General features: G+C 40.3%; 1 protein-coding gene across 1 annotated transcript in view; it reads right to left on the bottom strand.

Annotated features, from left to right (window-relative positions):
• LOC118408067 (P-selectin-like) overlaps nucleotides 1-20,863 on the bottom strand; it is a 105,738-nt gene that overhangs the window by 2,427 nt on the left and 82,448 nt on the right. The gene's annotated exons all lie outside the window — the stretch shown is intronic.

The raw sequence follows: 20,863 nt of genomic DNA, 5'->3' as shown, positions 1-20,863 counted from the left end.
CAGGAGAGACTCCATTCAGCTGGTATCCCGAGTTACAGGTGACCGTTACCTGGTTCTGGTAAGAGTACGGTCCGGGAGGACTCAGCGCTCCGTTAGTTGGGGCCGTCAACGCCGGACATGTTCTGGCTGAAATGGCCAGTGACTTTTGTTACATGGATTCTTGAGACATGCTAGGAAATAGTCCAATAAAATACGTCTGTTTTATCTTGTTTTTAAGTTATCTATGGTGTCACGTACTTTCCTTGCACATAACGATTAGCAGCATTTTATTTTGCGGGTCTATGCACTAAAGATTAGAAAAACGACGCCTTGTCATCTACACCTGTCTATCATGCATTAAATAAAGAAAGTAAACAGAAGCTGTATATTCTACCATTTACATTTAGTAGCATAAGTCAATAACGTATCCAACATTTGAATCGTACGCAAAGATTCAAGGGATACGGATGGTATATATCAACTGAGAATTCATCTTACGAATGCATGTTGGAACAGGACTACTCCATGTTCCGTCAGTTTGGCATGTTGCAGTTGTCGCGCCGTTCAGTACGTGTCCCGGGTTACAGGTGAATGTTGCTGTATTCCCAAATGAGTTCGATCCGGTAGGGGGCGTCCGTGCTCCGTTAGTTGGGGCCGACAACACCGAACATTGCTCGGCTGAAAGTTCAAGAACTTTTCATTGCGATATAACTTATGTTTATATTGAAGATGCCAAACAAAATTTCGCCTTTTGATCCATGATTATCATTCATTGGTCTGATATTATATTAATTCTTACTATTAAAATTCCGACTGACTTTGCTAGCATATATCAACTTGTAGGTCGTCTTACATGTACGTGTGCATGTTGGAGTAGGGTTGTTCCATGTTCCGTCAGCTTGGCACACCGTAGTTTCAACGCCGTTCCGTATGTAACCCGTGTTACAGGTGAACGTAACCGTGACAGGGTAGTTGTGTGGTGCGGCAGGACTCAGCGCCCCGTTAGTTGGTGCCGTCAAAGCTTGACATGGTCTGGCTGCAATAATAAATATACTTGATGACGAACCTTATTGGCTCTCAGGGCTCAAAATACATTTTTCTGCATAGCTGCACTGGTGATGGTAACATTGAAAACTTCTTATGTCGGATATATCTGTATTGAAGGTAAAAAAGAAGCCTTATAATTCATGCCTGCCATGTTTTGTATAAAGGAATATGTATTTATTCTACAATCTAAAAAATATGTATATTATCTTGAAACGCATCCAATGTGCACGTGTGCGTCCTATGTGTATTAGATTAGACGAAAATTGGCAGCATATATCAACTGAAAAGTCAACTTACGTGTGCATGTTGGAACTGGATGACTCCAAGTTCTGTCAGCTTGGCACTTCGAGGTTTCAGCACCGTTCCGTACGTATCCTGGGTTACAGGTGAACGTTACTGTATTCCCGAAGGAAGTCGCTCCGAGAGGACTCAGCGCTCCGTTAGTTGGGGCCGTCAACGTCGAACATTGCCCGGCTGAAATGTTCCATAACCTTTCATTACGGAGATATATTTCTGTGCAGAAGATACACAGGTCATGCTATTTCGTCTAAAAGTTTTATAGAGACAAACATAATTTACATACAACAAATCGATGAAAATTGTTAGTAGATATCAATTTGTTAGTAGTCTTACCTGTGCATGTTGGAACAGTGTTGCTCCATGTTCCGTCAGTTTGGCAGGTCGAGGTTTCAGCGCCATTCACTACGTATCCTGCATTACAGATGAACGTAACCGTGACAGGGTAGTTGTGTGGTGCGGCAGGACTCAGCGCTCCGTTAGTTGGGGCCGACAACGCATTACATTGTCTAGCTGTAAGAATGAAATAGACTTGATGAAGAACCTTATTATTTCTGCAAATCTGCACTGGTGCAGGTAACATTAAATGTTACCTGCCCCAGAAAAAAATTACCTGCACCACAATGAATCTAGGGACTATGCTTCATACTAAAATTGTTTGGTGGCAAATGCAATACTTTTCCGAGGACATTCGATAAACACTCCGAGAGTCCTCGGCAGACCGGCAAGTCTTTTCCTGCATGACACGTCCACGTAGTGCTTATGGAAGGTCGTCGGGAAAGACTGCCTTGGCTGCCGAACAAATTCTTGGCCGGCCCTGGCTAAAATCTGGTCAAAGTGCTTCCCGGTGAATAAATTTTACAAGTACAACTCGCTGGACATTGCAAGTGGACATCAATTTGCCTTACGTGTGCATGTTGGAACAGGGTTGCTCCATGATCCGTCAGTTTGGCACGTCGTAGTTTGTGCGCCGTTCCGTACGTACCCCGTGTTACAGGTGAACGTAACCGTCACAGGGTAGCTGTGAAGTGGGGCAGGACTCAGCGCTCCGTTAGTTGGTGCCGTCAACGGTGGACATTGTATGGCTGTAATAATAAAATAGACTTGATGAAGGACCTTATAGGATCTGGATAAGGTGGAACAGGGCACCCATATATTCTTCTAATGAATTTATTATTCAATGCAAAGGTAATGTTCGGATAGGCGACGGTCCAGAAGGACTCAGCGTCCCGTTAGTCGGAGAAATCAACGCCGGATATTGTCTCGCTGAAATAGTCAATAACCTGTTAAAGACACGTCTCTGTACTTACTGATAATAATAATAATAATAATCTGGTGCATTTTGCCAGTCAGTAGGTACCCAAGAGTAATGAAACTGTTTACAAATCGACGCCTGCTTGTCATGTTTTGAATACAGAACGGTCAAACAATTTCCTTCTAATACCGATACCATCTTTACCATCAAGTAAATGTATGCTGAAATAGTTAGATACGTCTTATTTCGGAGATAGCTGTGTTGAAGCTAAAAAAAAACGTCTTATGATTTACGCCTATTATGTTTTGTATAAAGTAATAGTATTTATTCTACAATCTAATCAAAATCATATTATCTTGATACGTTTTCAATGTGTGCGTCCTATGTGTATTAGATTAGACGAAAATTGGCAGTATATATCAACTTAAAAGTCATCTTACGTGTGCATGTTGGAACTGGGTTACTCCATGTTCCGTCGGCTTGGCACGTCGATGTAGTCGCACCGTTCAGTACGTATCCCGAGTTACAGGTGAACGTAACTGTATTTCCGAGGGACGTCGCTCCGAGAGGACTCAGCGCTCCGTTAGTTGGGTCCTTCAACGTTGAGCATCGTCCGGCTGAAATGTTCAATGACCATTTACTACGTATACGGAGATATCTTTCTGTACAGAAGATACACAGGTCATGCTATGTCTTTCTGATACTTATAAAGATTGCCTACATCCAACAAATCTGTGAAAATTGTTAGTAGATATCAATTTGCGATTGGCCTTACGTATGCATGTTGGAGTAGGGTTGCTCCATGATCCGTCAGTTTGACACGTCGTAGTTTGAGCGCCGTCCCGTACGTATCCCGTATTACAGAAGAACGTAACCGTGACAGGGTAGTTGTGTGGTGCTGGAGGACTCAGCGCTCCATTAGTTGGGGCGGTCATCGCATTACACTGTCTTGCTGGTACAATAGGCGTAATGAAGGAATTTATAAACCCAGGATACTAATGATGTATGAAACAACATGTATGGCAATTTTTTACCCTTAACAACTTGACGCCTATTTTTCTTCTAAAAAGTAAAACTATTAACAACTAGAGTTCCACGAACACATACCTTTGCCAAATAAACCAGGTTTGTTATGTAGAATGATGTCTGTAGACATAAAAGTGTTACTCATTACATTTTATTTTATATGCCCGGAGTTGGTTCATAACATTTCCATTGCTTATACAAATGGGATCCCTATTTACATCATGATATTAAATTGTATCAAGCATCACTTAAGCTATCATCATACCAAAAATCATGATGATCCTTTCATCCCTTTTTTGACTTATTCTCTTTCAAAGTAGGAAACTAAACCGGCTCCTGCAGTTCAAGAAAAGATGTTACCGGACCCAAACATACACCTCTTACTCTCTGCCATCTTTCTCAGTTCCATATGTGTCAAGTTTGAAAGTCCTATCACGGAATGCAGTGGATTTATCAAATTTCCGCATTAATTATGCAAATTGTTGCATAATTATGCAAATTTATATAATTATTATCTCATTGTGTAAGTTGTTACTTAGGATATCTACATACCAAAAATCATGACGATCCGTCAACATGTTCATATTTTGCCATTAATTATGCAATTGAGATCATCATCTGCATAATTAATATATGTAAATATTTCTTTCTTTCTCAGCTACAAATGTGACAAGTTTGAAAGTCCTATAAAGGAATGCAGTGGATTTACAAACTTTCCTCATTAATTATGCAAATTAGCTGTTGATTTGCATAATTTGAATTCCATCATGTAAGTCTTCCCATTGGCTATCTACATACCAAAAATCATGTCGATCCGTCAACACGTTTATATTTTCTCATTAATTATACAAATGAGGTCGTCATTTGCATAATTAATATGGATTGATTTTTCTCTCTTTCTCTTCTATATATGTGACAAGTTTGAAAGTCCTATCATGAAACGCAGCGGATTTATAAACTTTCCTCATTAATTATGCAAATTAGTTGCTGATTTGCATAATTTGTATTTCATAATGTACATTGTTACTTGGGCTATCTACATACTAAAAATCGTGACGATCCATCAACACGTTCTCGAGTTATTCTCGTCCAAAGTTTGAAAGGAAATCGGCGACTGCAGTTCCAAACAAGCCGCCAGGGGGTCTAAACTTATAGTACTTACTCTCTGCCCCAAGGGCTATCTACCACTCAAAAATCATAACCACAGCATGTCCAGAACACGAGATATCAAAAATTGAGATTCTGCTGCAGTACCGTAGCAAGCCGCCAGAAGGCCCATTATCGAACTTGACTTTCGTTTTCCCGAACCCTACCCACCTACCAAATATTATCGGGATTCATCCAAGACTTCTTGAGTTATGCTGTTAACACACACACACACAGACACACACACAGACTCACAAGCCTAAAACATAACCTTAGCCATTCTGGCAAAGGTAACAAAGGTTACGTTCGGGTAGGCGTTACAAAGGGTCCAGTGCTAGTAGAATTCTGCACCCCGTTAGTTGGTGCCGTCGACGGCGGCCATGGTGTTCCTACAATAGTTAACCATTGCATACAATACTCTCTTCACTATCTGTTCAATATTTGTATGTTTTAGTTTGCCGGACATTGTTGGTATAAAGAATATATGTATCAACGTTCAAGTCTTGTTACGCGTGCGTGTTGGAAAAGAATTAGCTAAGGGCATTTACAAGTCATATCTTGTAATTCGTCTTACGTGTGCATGTTGGAACAGCGTTACTCCATGTTCCGTCAGTTTGGCATGTCGTGGAAGTCGCGCCGTTCAGTTGGTATCCCGAGTTACAGGTGAACGTTACTGTATTATAGAAGGAGTTCGATCCGGTAGGTGGCGTCCGTGTTCCGTTAACTGGGAACCTTAACACGGGGCATCTGCCTGAAATTGTTAGAAAATATTCTTTATAGGTACAGTCAAACTTGTATTCAACAACCACTCAAGGGACCAATGAAATATGGTTGTTGACTGGAGTTGGTTGTTGGATAAAACTGGCCATGGGGATGGTTGGCTGGTTAGTTGGCATGAAAATTACCATCTGCTTGTATGTAATGTATCATTATTTCTTATAAAAAAGTCATACTGATGAAGCACACAAGTTTTGACCCCCAAAGAGTATATTCAATTCAACTGAGCAAAGAAATACAATATAATAATTGATGTAACAAGAAAACATGCTGAATTGGTGTGTTTACGAGTAACATTATATTTGTACTACAAGATGTCCAAATTATGCATTGACAACTATTAGTCTGATAATAATTGATCATGCATTACACATCATGATTTTCAAATCACAAGAGATTCATGGGGTAACATGTATATGTATGTATAAATTACATTTCAGGATCCGTTGCTCTAAACTTTTCCATAATCTTCATGCTGTTATGTAAGCTAATTTCAAGAAACCATTGTTTAACAATCAGAGCAGTGTTTGTCTAACAATCAAACATGTTCTGTTTGTAAGTTGTCTGTTCCTTAAACAGCCAAAACAAGCTCTTTTAGTTTCTCTATCAGTATGCCAAAATTCCCACTGATTTGCACCGTGTTAAATATGCTTCAATGATTTTCACTGATTTGTTACAGTTGAAAAACAGTAATAATCTGTTAATGACATTATTTCTAACAGATTCGTTTTTACTGATGTTTACAATTGCATGGTGTTATTGTTGTGAGGATTAGTGTGGATCAAAATTGTTTCTGATGCAATTGTCCGAGCTTACAGAAGTACTCATTTTGAAATGGCTGCTGCTGGGATTTTTCTAAATTTTGGTTGTTGAAAGGGGTGTGAAAGACCCCTGGGGACTGCAAAAAGGTGGTTGCTGGTTGGGGTAAGCAGTTGGTTGTTTAAAAGAGGACCATTACTATGCAAAATAGGACGGGACCGTCTCAGAGTGGTTGTTGACTGGAGTTGGTCGGTGGATAGAGTTGGTTGGATGGGCAGGTTTGACTGTACCTTTTAATTATATGGGTTTGCACTTGTGTGACATTACGAAATATTGATTATCTATCATTTGTCGGTACCTTTACAAAGTATGAGGCCCAAATTGCTCTTCATAAGTTAATTCTCTTGATTCAATTTACATATCTTAGTTTGTGGGTACAAATTACATAGCATTGCACCTATCGATGAGTCAAAAGTCTTACGTCTACATGTTCCGACAGGGTTGCTCCATGCTCCGTCAGCTAAGCATGTGACATAAAAGGCTCCGTCCAGATCGTATCCCAAGTTACAAATGACTGTAACCTGGTTCGGGTAGGCATATGGACCAGCAGGACTCAGCGCTCCGTTAGTTGGGGCCGTCAACCTTGCACATGATATGGCTGTAATGGTCAATAAGTTGAAATGTTTTATTGCAAATAAAATTGTCAGTAACCGTTTGATCTATGCCTATTTTGTTTGTTTTAAACACAGAAAGGTCCAACAACTGATTTGATTTTGATATACTGACTTTTCTACCTATTTACTGTCTGTAAGCTACAATTCTATGGATACTTGTCTCGTATATAGATGAACTTGAAACTCGTCTTACGTGTGCATGTTGGAACAGGGTTGCTCCATGATCCGTCAGTTTGGCATGTCACAGGAGAGACTCCGCTCAGTGTGTATCCCGCGTTACAGGTGAACGTGATAGTGCCCTGGTAGAAATTCTCTCCGTTAGGTGGCGTCCGTGCCCCGTTAGTTGGGGCCGTCAAATCCGGACATTGTCTTCCTAAAAAAAAGGTGTAACAGTATTTTGCAGCAACCCTAACACTATTTTGATTTGGGCACAAGTAAAACAAAATTGCTGTCATATAACGTCTGAACGACTCACGCTAGATTACTAGAAACACAAAACTTGACATTTGCTGAAAATTAATTTTGCATTAAGCTTATAATACTAATTGTCCATCCTCAACAGCATGCGCTAGTGATTGCCAGTATCTTTAATCAATATTGCCATTTTCATCTTACGGTCACATGTTGGAACAGGGTTGCTCCATGTTCCGTCGGCTTGGCATGTCGTATCAAAAGCGCCGTTCCGCACGTATCCAGAGTTACAGTTGAACCTGATCACATCCTGGTAGGAGTTTCCTCCGGTAGGGGGCGTCCGTGCTCCATTAGTTGGTGCCGTCAACATCGGACATCTCGCTAAAATCGATAACTTGTATTGTTCAGGAACCTTTTAGGAATCTACATAGTTATGCTGCTAAGAACAAATAATATTTCGAAAGATCCGCACAGTACTTCTAGTAAATTTGAAAATTGGCGTCCTACTGGCCCCAAAACTTTATTTCTTTAAGTTTAAGTGTATAAATTAAACTGCTATTACATTAGACATGAGTCGACTTACGTCTACATATTGGAACAGGGTTGCTCCATGTTCCGTCAGCTTGGCACGTCACAGGAGAGACACCGTCCAGGTCATATCCCAAGTTACAGGTGAATGATACCGTGTTCTGGTATAGGTTCGATCCGGTAGGGGGCGTCCGTGCTCCGTTGGTTGGAGCATGCAGCACCGGACATTGTCTGGCTGAAACGATCAATAACATTTTCTTATAATGATCTATTGCTTCAGTTCAATTTGCTTATCGTACAGTTTTTTTTCGCTCTCTGCTATATGCTAAATGTTTGTGTAATACATTTGCATAAGGCACTACTATCATATATCAACTTGGAAGTCATCTTACGTGTGCATGTTGGGACAAAAACGTGGACAATTGAGCTGAGACCTGAGGTGTGCGGGTCAACTTGCGCTGCTGGAAGTCAGACACCCACTTCTTTTTGCGTGAAATAGGAAGAGAATCATTATCAAACATTTTGACCTTTTTTTTTGTTAATGAGAAATAATTTACGGCATGGGAACTCGACCCACATATGTTGTGCTTATTATTTTTGGGTACTGAGGACTAATTGGTCACCCTCGTATATTAGGCTTCAGGGATTGAGTTCTAACTTGTGCTGATATGCACTTTCTTTTTTTTTCAACATTTTTTTATTATTTATCACGTCTGTTTGCATACCATGGCCATCCTATATATAATGCACCGATCTGAGGGGCCATTCGAGTTCCTCTGCTCTCATTACTATAGTGTATACGTAGTTGTTTGTCAAAACATCTTACGTGTGCATGTTGGGACGGGATTGGACCACTGCCCATTAACTTGGCACCTGGTGTCAAAATCCCCGACCCGTACGTAGCCGTTGTTACAGCTGAAGGTGATCGTGTCCTGGTAAAGGTTCCCTCCGGTAGCGGGTGTCCGAATTCCGTTTGTTGGGGCCGCCAACACTGGACATTGTATACCTGAAATGATCAAAACATTTATTACTATTTATCGATTTTAACATGAATATGCGCAGATCGACGCCTGTTGACGTCGACGAACGGATTGTGTCTAAATACTATCTTCCGAATACTGTATATGTATACAACAATTCTATGGACATTGCTAGACAGTATACTATCAGATCGGCACATCACATGTAAGACTCCGTTCAGTTGGTACCCCCAAACTATTGGTGAACGTAACCGTGTCCTGGTAGGAGTTCGCTTAGGTCGCTCACTTTTAATTTGCTCTAACTACCATAGTGCAGGTATCTACATATTACTACATTTTGCTAAAAATTGTCTGTATATATGAGTGACAAATTCAACTTACGTGTGCATGTTGGAACAGGATTGTTCCATGTTCCGTCAGCTTGGCACGTTAGAGGAGAGTTTCCGGTTAGTTGATATCCCGAGTTACAGGTGAACGTGATCGTGTTCGTGTAGAAGTTTGAACCGGTAGAGGGTGACCGTGCCCCGTTAGCTGGGGCCGTCAACGCCGGGCACTGTCTGGCTGAAATTTACAATTACATTTTATTACGCGGATCTCATAATGTAAATATTTCTGTGCTTATAAGAAAAAAGCAACGGGTTTGAATCTATGACCGTCTATAATGCTTTCAACATAAAATGTGCATTCATTGCTCTCTTTATCGTCTGATAAGTATCAGTATACTACATTTCTGTAAACATTTTCTGTAGGGGGCGTCCGTGCTCCATAAGTTGGTGCCGTCAACATCGGACACCTCGCTAAAATCGATAACTTGTATTGTTCAGGAACCTTTTAGGAATCTACATAGTTATGCTGCTAAGAACAAATAATATTTCGAAAGATCCGCACAGTACTTCTAGTAAATTTGAAAATTGGCGTCCTACTGGCCCCAAAACTTTATTTCTTTACGTTTAAGTGTATAAATTAAACTGCTATTACATTAGACATGAGTCGACTTACGTCTACATATTGGAACAGGGTTGCTCCATGTTCCGTCAGCTTGGCACGTCACAGGAGAGACACCGTCCAGGTCATATCCCAAGTTACAGGTGAATGATACCGTGTTCTGGTATAGGTTCGATCCGGTAGGGGGCGTCCGTGCTCCGTTGGTTGGAGCATGCAGCACCGGACATTGTCTGGCTGAAACGACCAATAACATTTTCTTATAATGATCTATTGCTTCAGTTCAATTTGCTTATCGTCCATTTTTTTTTCGCTCTCTGCTATATGCTAAATGTTTGTGTAATACATTTGCATAAGGTCCTACCAGGACACGGTTACGTTCACCTGTCATAAAATGTGCATTCATTGCTCTCTTTATCGTCTGATAAGTATCAGTATACTACATTTCTGTAAACATCGCTAGCAAATATAAACTTGGAAGTCATCTTACGTGTGCATGTATGAACAGGGTTGCTCCATGTTCCGTCAGCTTGGCACGTGGCACCATTAGCGCCGCTCCGTACGTATCCGTTTTTACAGGTGTAGCTGACTGTTACCTGGTAGTTTTGCGGTCCGGTGGGACTTATCGCTCCGTTAGTTGGCGCAGTCTGAGCCGGACATTGGATGGCTGAAATAGAAAATACAATAAGAAGGGCCCTCTATCAGTCTTGACATTAAAGACATAGTGTGTGCCTTTTACAGGGTAGAAAATGTACAGCTTGAACACAATTTGTTCAGTGGGGATGTTTACAAATCAACAACATATTTACTAACGGTTGCATGTCGGCGAACTTGTACTCCAGGAACCAGTCACAAGACAGGTAAGGCTTGTTGGGCCGACCAGGTTGTACCCCGTGTTACAGGTGAAGGTGACCTGATCCTGGTACTGACGTCTCTTTGTAGACAGCGCGCCGTTTGTTGGTGCCGTCAGGACAGGGCATTGTACAACTGGACATAAAGAACACATTGATGAATCTTAGATAAGTAATAGAAAGTTAACCGTTCAAAATAATGATTCTAAATGCCTGACCTGCTTTATTTGACATTGTGCAATAACAACATACGGCAGACTGCAAACAAATAGCAACAGTGTTTGAAGGATCGTGACGAACCTGTGCAGGTGACACGGCCGTCTCCGACGAATCCCACGTTACACGTGCACGTGTAGGTTCTCCCCAACAGTCGGCAGGTGGCGTTGGTGTGACACGGGGATGGGTTGCACAGGTTACTCGCTGAAAAGGAATGTCAGCTGTTTTAAATATATATGTTTTGAATTAAATATATATGTATTTCGTTTCTGTACAAAATTCGACTACTCTCCTCTTTTTTTGTACGGTTCTTTTATATTGTGTTGTAATGTTTAGATTTAATCCCTTCTTTAGATTTGTTTCATGTAAATGAAAATGCTTTTAAAGTATGTATCTTTATACTCAGCTTAATTAATATGCAAAAAGTGAACATTTTTTTTTTAAATATGAAACGAATATATTGCTCTTAACCGGTCACAGACTCCGTTGAGGTATGTCTGTACCTTTAAAACTATGTCTACAAGTATATTGACAGGGCATATAAAGGAAGTAGAACATTAGGTAGAACTCACCGTTACATATCGACTCCCTGATAGATTTTGGGTGAACGTCACCCCAAAAAAGGAAATCATGGTCCCTCAGCCTGAAAACCCTGTCTGGAGTACCAGCAATATTCTCTAGAGTATATTGTGAAATGTCTCTTTCCTCGCCAACTGCCACAACAAAAACGGTGATACCCATCTGGCGTACCAGGTGCGCTGGTCGGGTGACGTCATCCTCGGATTCATCGTCGGTTAGTACGATCAAGAAGTCGAGGGTATTATTCCGCCCGCCGTTTACTTCGAGAAATGAATTATTACGCACGTGATCTAGACCAAGACCAGTGAAGGTGTGACCTCTGTCGTAAGGAATGTCGCGAATCTCAGTTAAGAGCTCAACTCTGGTGTAGTTTTCATTTAGCTTCACGCGTGTGATCTGCGCGTCTACGTTGCTGTACGTTACAACGCCGACCCTTGTGTCGTTTTCTCCGAGTGTGAAGTAGTTGACTACATGCTGGATGAAGGTCTTCGCATCCTCGAAACCGCTCGTCCTGAAACTCTCCGAGCTGTCCACAAGGAAGACCAGGTCTACAGGATAGGGACATGTCACGGCTGAAGAAAATAAGAAATGCTTGATGTCACTGGTGCCTTGACAACAATAAGAGCACTTCTAATATACAATATATGCTCTTCTGTTGCAACAGAAGCACACTTTTCATCACTCACATCGGGATATAGAAGCGTTACGAGACGGCCCATCATAATTATAATGATATTTATAGCGAAAGAACTAAGGATGGTCTAAAAAAATTTTCAACCGCTCTAGATCAACGTGATCATGAATATCGATGTTATCAAAGGTCAACTTGCCTTTAATTTAGGCTCGTGTAGCAGGTACATGGTGTAGAAAAAGATTCTATGGTTACCACTTTTATCAAAGCATATCCATGTCTTTGCGTTTAATGCCCCACATGATTATTAGATAAAATGAAACATTGAGGCACTCACCTAAAGGAGGTGGAATCTGGCAGAAAACTGAAATAATGCAAATATATTCATCTGATTAATCTTCAATAAAGTACAGATGGTGATAGTACTATCTATTACCCTTTACACAAATATTAAAAAGTACATATAGAAGGTTTAAGAAGAAAAGGTTCACAAGGAATGTACATAAAATTTATAAGTGTCACATAAATACCCACAATTCGACGTGGAAAGCCTTTGTTAGAAAAAGGTAACAGATAGTCCTAGTGCAGACATTATGGGTGCATAGTACACTATGACTGACTGACGAAAATACTGTATATTACGCATAATGTAACACCAGTTCCCAACAGCTACATGGTTTCAAACAGATAAAACTGTACTCATAAAGTTATATTTGGTTAAAGACAAGGTGGGATTCAGTACAGTTGAATAAAGTCAGTAAACAGATTTGTACTTACCCAGGCTAAAATTAGCCACCATGAGTGCACCAACTATCCCCAGGGCAAACTTCATTGTGCAGTCGTTCAAAAGAACACCATAACTAAGATCATAGTCTTCTTAAAAGAATATCCCCACAACTTTAAAGATGCCCTGGAAAGGTAGGCTTTGTCTCCAGACGCACAATCACGCAAGAACAGTGTCTTCTTCAGGGAAAGTGAACAGACAAACCCGCATGTGGACGAGCGCTGTTTCCTTGTGGGACCTTTACATACCTGGCTGAATTATGTGCCTAAATTTAAAGGCTGTAGGTCACATAACTTCGTATTGCGTCGGCAGACGCCCCGGGGATCTTCAGTGTCACCACACTATATATTTGAATTGTTTGTGTATATTTATGTTATGTTTTCAAACTTATTCTGACGTCACGAATTGACGCCCTGACGCCAGCAATAGTGATGTCAAAATGGGATGGACCTCTATTCAATACGCATGCGTCTGTTGGGGAAGAATAAAACTTGAATTTTACAGGACTTCCGTCAACATCACTCGGAGTCAAAGTTCAAAGGTGAACGCAGTTTTTTTACAGTGAAGATTTAGTCCAAATTATTTATGTACAATGATAAAATTCCTGTTCAAATGTTTTAAAATAATTTTCTCTGTTTGACTGGTCCGATAAAAGTGACATGTGAAGCTTGTATGTTTGTGTGCAGGGGGACGTAAGTTGCGTTGGATCAGATGTACATATGAATTACACACACACGCGCGCACGTAAGCAGAAATACTCACATAAACACACACACACATACACAAACACACACAAATGAAAGAATGATAGAACAGCTTTTCTATTTATCTATTTCTATTTTCTTTATACATGTCCATGGTTGAGCGAAGTAGCAAACTTAGACACTGAGTGTGTTTGCTATTTCTTGCTTTCACCTCCCACCATTGCTTCTGTATGCTGCAACCATCATCATCATTCCATCACCATTTTTAATTGTTGGTGCCGTTCCCATTTGGGTCAAATGTGTAGAGCTGTCATCCATTATACATCTTTAACTTGGCCTCATTGCAATATCCCTCAGGCGCCGTGACAAATTGTTCATTAAATAAGAGTAGAGGTCATCATATGGTACGTGAGTCATTTTGTTTCCAGTTCAAGACACAACAACAATACAGCATCGTTCTCTACACGAGACCGTACACAGTCTTCTGTATTTATCTTAATGCAACTCGCAACAGGTTGTTTTGACGTTAAGTGTATGATATGTAAGGTTTTAATCCAAAATTTTGATCCGTCTCACATGACAGCTCATAATACCTATAGGTCAACATTCAACTATTTCTGTATATTGGTGTCCGCAGACGACAGAGCTATTGCAGAGCTGACATCGAATCTTTTACGCTTTGTGTGTTTAAAATCACAGCGACGTCTGCTTGTCACAATTTGTTGTTCGCACGAATCAGTACGTGAAATCTTATTGGACACGCAGCCCTTTTTTATGAAAAAAGCCCCACCGCTGGATAAATCACGTGACTAGGTTAAACAGGATATTCAATATAGTGGAGTCGAGCTGCGGCGACGGGAAAATATGGCGTGACGCGCCGAAATTGGTGCAATACCGAATGTACCTAAAACTTTCACAAAACGATTGAGATACGTATAATGTGTGTGTTGTGTGTACAACTCCGTAAGAAAAAGTGTAACTACTATGGACTTGATATGCACGTTTTGTGACACCAATTATGTGCCCTTACATATATATGCAAGCAGACGTAAAAAGTAATACACAAATTGATTGACCACGACTAAACTGCATTCATCGAGTAGTCTCTTTTTACAATTATAGGTATCGCTATCTATTGTCACATGCATGTTAGCTATGTTTCTACCATGTACGTGCAATTAGCCTCCGGGTATGAAATTGCAAATAAACATTCAATATAAAAAAAAATTATTTGACAGCATGTGCGCCTAATTGAAAACATTATTGACTACATAGAAACCCAAAACCTTTCGCCCTGTATTTTATACATGCCAAGCAAATCAATGTGTAAAATTACATTATCAGTAATATTATCAATCAAGGCTGGATGTCTAAATCCTTCCCTCCTAATAAAGGTAGATAACTGTTAGGGATGTCTTGTATCTGCACTTCATTTTATATTAACAGTAGAGCTTATGGCTGTGTATATTAGGAATGCTCATGATATGTACAGCTGGAATGAAAGTTTAGAGCAATTCTAATGAAACTGTTAAAGTTCTAAGCTCACAAGTAGCCAATAAAGACACCAACTCATTTGTCTCCGATGCTACATCCATGTGGAGAATGCATATAGACATATCTAAGATAGTTGAAGTGATTCAAGCCTAATTTTAAGTTCAAAAAAATGTAAATGTCTATGGATTGGACCTTGTGTTGATAGACAAGACTCCCCATTGCATATCTTGGCCAAATCTCCAATAAAATCCTTAGGCATATACTTAATATATATTTTCAATCTTCTATTTTACTCGCCCAGTTTAAAAATTCATATGATCATGGTGAAGGAAAGTGTTATAATAACACTTATAAACTGGGCGAGTAAAATAGAAGATTGAAAAATACACTACAAGTCTGGAGATGTGGAAATCTAACAATCTTTGAAAAAAATCTTTGCTACATCATTGCTACATCACCCTGGGTTATTACGGATGTAAAAAGAGAAATTTTCAATTTTTATAGACAAATAAATTAAAAAGAATCAAAAGAGGTTGATAGCCAGCCCACTGAATTGGCAGAACTAAATATGTTAACCCTAAAATTCCAGATTTCCTCAAAACTATGAACCTAAGGAATTTCAATAACAAATGCCGCTTACAACTATCCATTGTTATGAATCGAAAAAAAATGACTGTAAATGATACCTTTTTGTTTTGTTTCTTATTTCTTAAAAGATTCTATGACAATAATGACAACCATATTTATAATAAAATTGTGTAGCATGTGTATATATACATGAGAGAAAGACTTGTATGGACGTTATACATGGCTTCGTTTCATGTAAATTAAGACTTATACTTGCCACGTTAACCATTCTTATTTAGACTAATATAAATTATCCTTACTGAAAGCGATGTGGGTAAATATATATATATTTGGCTGTCTGTCGACGACATTTTTTTAGCATCTACCTTGAAAAATCATGTGAGATAGTGGCGCTCTGAGATTGAGGTGTTGTACGCTGGTGCCTTTGCAGACTCTGGTACACTGTTGGCCTCAGCTCCTGGTAATGGCCGCTAGGTTGGACCGGAGGCGGAGACACGGGTAAGGGTGCCATGGGATAGGAGTAGTAGACGTCACTTCCGGTTCCGGATCGCTGAGACACAGCCCTGCCTTGCAGTGCGCGGACGTCTTCGTAAACTGCTTCCGCTGCAACGGTGCAGAAGAGTGAAGATTTTAATGCTCAGTTGTCTTTTAATTGGATTTAGACGTTCTTTTGATAGATTTTTAAATATGAAGCAATGTTGATCTGTAATGTATGACAGAAACACTAGCCACTCAAATTTTCCAATAACGTTGTAAATTGAAAAAAAAAAGGATATCCCTACTCAAACACACAAAATAAAATTTAAAAATCTCTTATCACATTGTCTTGAATGTTAAGTAAAACGTGTATTAAAAAGAGAATATGGCATTCCAGAACCACATTTCTGAATGATTGAAGATAACATTTTTGAATATAGACTATCGGACATGTACTTTACTTCGATGAAGATTAGACTTCCATGTAATACGATACGCCAAAAGACATCGTCAATGAAGAAAAACAACGGATATTGTTTGGAAACGTTTGTCTGATCGATGACCGTTTCCAACATCATATCCAGCTGCTTTTTGGTGTACAAGTACTATACCTATGTTATGTTCTTTGTTCTTCTCCTTCCGGCAACATAGAATAAGAAGTGTAACAGCGCCCACTAGCAGCATTCCACCGACAATACAGCCGACTGCGATACCCACCACGGCCCCGACTCCAAAAATTGGCCTTTCTGTAAAAGGAAGCATTTGACTTAATGAGTAAATAGACCAATATGATTATAAAGCAATGGCACTTCGGCCATTACTGAACAGAAACGGTGGGCCTTATAAAATTACTCGCACGTTTGACCAATTGCTGACGTCACATATCCACAAGATCACGTGTTAATAAAGATCACGTGCCTATATCTCCCGTGAATTTCCGTTCTTAAGTGATTGGTCATCAATAGTGGTCGTTGAAAATTCGCTTTCTACAAGTGGATAGAGAAGGAGTAACCAAAATGTGTATGATGTTAAAGACGAGTTACTTACCTGTTTGACAAGTATCTCCTTCATAGTCAGCCGAACACACACATTGGAAGCCACTGTCCCTATCAATGCAAGTTCCTCCATTTTTACACGGATTGGGACTGCAGAAGTCAACTTCTGCAAATAACAAGAATGTTTGATTATCGTTAAAGCGGAATAAATCCAGATAAATATTGGAGAACCTAGAAATACTATTGTCTATCAATACTACATTTAAACAATAAACAATATAATTCAATGCCAAAACGTAATAAACAGTCCTTTGCACAGTTCAACAAGTCTAACATTTAGACATTCAGTACGTGTATATCTGTCAAACACGTCTTACGTGTGCATGTTGGGACAGTGTTGCTCCATGTTCCGTCTGCTTGGCACGTCACAGGAGACACTTCGGTTAGTTGGTATCCCGTGTTACAGATGACTGTAACCTGGTTCAGGTAGGAGTATGGTCCGGGGGGACTCAGCGCTCCGTTAGTTGGGGCCGTCAACACCGGACATGTTCTGGCTAAACGAATGGTCGATAACCTTTTATTTAGAGATTCATTTCTGCACTTAAGATGCAAGAAAATACGTTCATACCTACGTCTGTTTTATTTTGATTCTAATTCATTTACGAGGAACGTGGTTTCAATGCACTATAATGCATGACCAACAACTTTTTATATCGGAGATCTATGTACAAAACGATGCCTTTTGATTATATTATATATATATATATATATATATATAAGTGAGATTACCACGCACAGTAAAACTAACTTGAAACTGATGGTACGGTATATATAAACCAAGTTCCGTCTTACGTTTGCACGTTGGAACAGGATAAGTCCATGTTCCGTCAGCTTGGCACGTCGAGGTAGCAGCGCCGTTCCGTACGTATCCTGGGTTACAGGTGAACGTCACCGTATTCCCATAGGAGTTTGCTCCGGTAGGGGGCATCCGTGATCCGTTGATTGGGGCAGTCAACGCCGAACATTGCCCGGCTGAAATGTTAAAGAACCTTTTTTTTTACGATTGTATGTCTATACTGGTGATAAGAATTATAAAAAGGTCGCCTTTTGATTCATGATTATCAGTAATTTTTATGAAGGTCATGTAATTTCCATCTAATACTAAATTATATTCTTACATTTAACAATTCGACTGACATTGCTAGTAAACATCAACTTGCAGGTCGACTTACGTGTTTGTGTGCATGCTGGAACTGGGTGGCTCCATGATCCGTCAGCTTGGCACGTCGTAGTTTCAGCGCCGTTCCGTACGTATCCCGTGTTACAGGTGAACGTAACTGTGACAGGATAGTTGTGCGGTGCGGCAGGACTCAGCGATCCGTTAGTTGGGGCCGTCAAAGCTTGACATGGTCTGGCTGAAATGATAAAATAAAATTGATACCTTATGGACTCTAGATACTAATAATGCATGGAAAAACATGTATGCCAAATTTTGAGTCTTAAAAACAGGACACCTATTTTTCTTTTTGTAAAGTTACTCTCAGCTAGAAAGGTTAAGTTAGGACAGGCATACGGTCCAAGAGAATTCAGCGCCCCATAAGTTGGCGGTCATGGTTCGCTGAAATATTACTCATTACAGGTATCTCTCTTTCTGTATACTGTAAGCGTTCAGAACGACGCAAATTAATCTACACCTGCTTATCATGTTTTGAATTCGGAAAGAAAACTTCCTTCTAATACACTCTTTCACTATCTGGTTAATGTCTGTATTCTTCAGTTTGCTGGTCATTGCTAGCCTTTATATCAACTTGCAAGTCGTCTTACGTCTGCATGTTCCAACAGGGTTGCTCCATGTTCCGTCAGCTTGGCACGTCACAGGAGAGACTCCGTTCAGTTGGTATCCCGAGTTACAGGTGACTATAACCGTGCTTGGGTAGGAGTATGCCGGTCCGGGAGGACTCAGCGCTCCGTTAGTTGGGGCGGCCAGCGTCGGACATTGTCTGGCTGAAATTTTCAATAACGTTTTATTAACGAGATTTATTTCTGCACTAAAATGTCCTACAAAGTTCGTCTGCTGTATGTTTTTTAAAGTCCATCAATAAGTTTATCTTTTTATTTCACTTCCTTGCACATTAAAAAATGGTTAATAACCCTTTTAAATATGCCTTTAAATCTATACTAGTCTATCATGTTTTGAATAAAGAAAAGTTTCTAAAAAATTTTTTTAACATTTATATGACATGACAAAATCGTCTTACGTGTGCATGTTGGTATAGGATTACTCCATGTTCCGTCAGATTTGCAAGTCGCGGTAGCAGTGCCGTTCCGTACGTATCCCGAGTTACAGGTGAATGTTACCGTATTCCCATAGGAGGTTGCTCCGGTAGGGGGCGTCCGTGCTCCGTTAGTTGGGGCCGCCAACGCCGAACATTGTCCAACTGAAAGTTTAAGAGCCTTTCATTTGAGATATATGTTTATATTGAAGATACCCAAAAGATGTCGCCTTTTGATCCATGGCTATCAGTCATATATAAATGACAGGCCATGTCTTTTCGGCCTAATACTACATTCTTACTTTCAAAAATCCGACTGACTTCGCTAGCATAAATAAATTTGCAGATCGACTTACGTGTTTGTGTGCATGTTGGAGTAGGGTTGTTCCATGATCCGTCAGCTTGGCACGTCGTAGTTTGATCGCCGTTCCGTACGTATCCCGTGTTGCAGGTGAACGTAACCGTGACAGGGTAATTGTACGGTGCAGCAGGACTCAGCACTCCGTAAGTCGGGGCCATCAAAGCTTGACATGCTCTGGCTGAAATGATAAAATAAAATTGATACCTTATAGACCCTATATACTAATGATGCATGGAACAACATGTATGGTAAGTTTTGAGTCTTAAAAACTGGACGCCTATTTTTCTTCGAGAAACGTTACTTTTAGCTAGAAAGGTAAAGTTATAGGGCAGGCATACGGTCCAAGAGAATTCAGCGCCCTATTAGTTGGCAGTCATCTTGTCGCTGAAATAGTACTCATTACAGCTATCTTTCTTTCTTGCAAGTCGCCTTACGTGTGCATGTTGGAGAATGGTTGCTCCATGTTCCGTCAGCTTGGCACGTCGTAGTTTGATCGCCGTTCCGTACGTATCCCGTGTTACAGGTGAACGTAACTGTGACAGGATAGTTGTGCGGTGCGGCAGGACTCAGCGCTCCGTTAGTTGGGGCCGTCAAAGCTTGACATGCTCTGGCTGAAATGATAAAATAAAATTGATACCTTATAGACTCTAGATACTAATAATGCATGGAAAAACATGTATGCCAAATTTTGAGTCTTAAAAACAGGACACCTATTTTTCTTTGTGTAAAGTTACTCTCAGCTAGAAAGGTAAAGTTATAGGGCAGGCATACGGTCCAAGAGAATTCAGCGCCCTATTAGTTGGCGGTCATGGTGTCGCTGAAATATTACTCATTACAGGTATCTCTCTTTCTTGCAAGTCGTCTTACGTGTGCATGTTGGAGAAGGGTTGCTCCATGTTCCCCCAGCCTGGCACGTCGATGTAGTTGCGCCGTACAGTACATATCCCGAGTTACAGGTGAACGTTACTGTATTCCCGAGGGACGTCGCTCCGAGAGGACTCAGTGCCCCGTTATTTGGGGCCGTCAAAGTTGAACATTGTCCGTCTGAAATGTTCAATAACACTTTATTACGGAGATATATTTCTGTAC

The sequence above is a fragment of the Branchiostoma floridae genome, unplaced genomic scaffold (assembly GCF_000003815.2).
Source record: "Branchiostoma floridae strain S238N-H82 unplaced genomic scaffold, Bfl_VNyyK Sc7u5tJ_1550, whole genome shotgun sequence".
In the NCBI taxonomy this organism is placed as follows: Eukaryota; Metazoa; Chordata; class Leptocardii; order Amphioxiformes; family Branchiostomatidae; genus Branchiostoma; species Branchiostoma floridae.
This window is presented reverse-complemented; position numbering and strand designations above follow the sequence as displayed.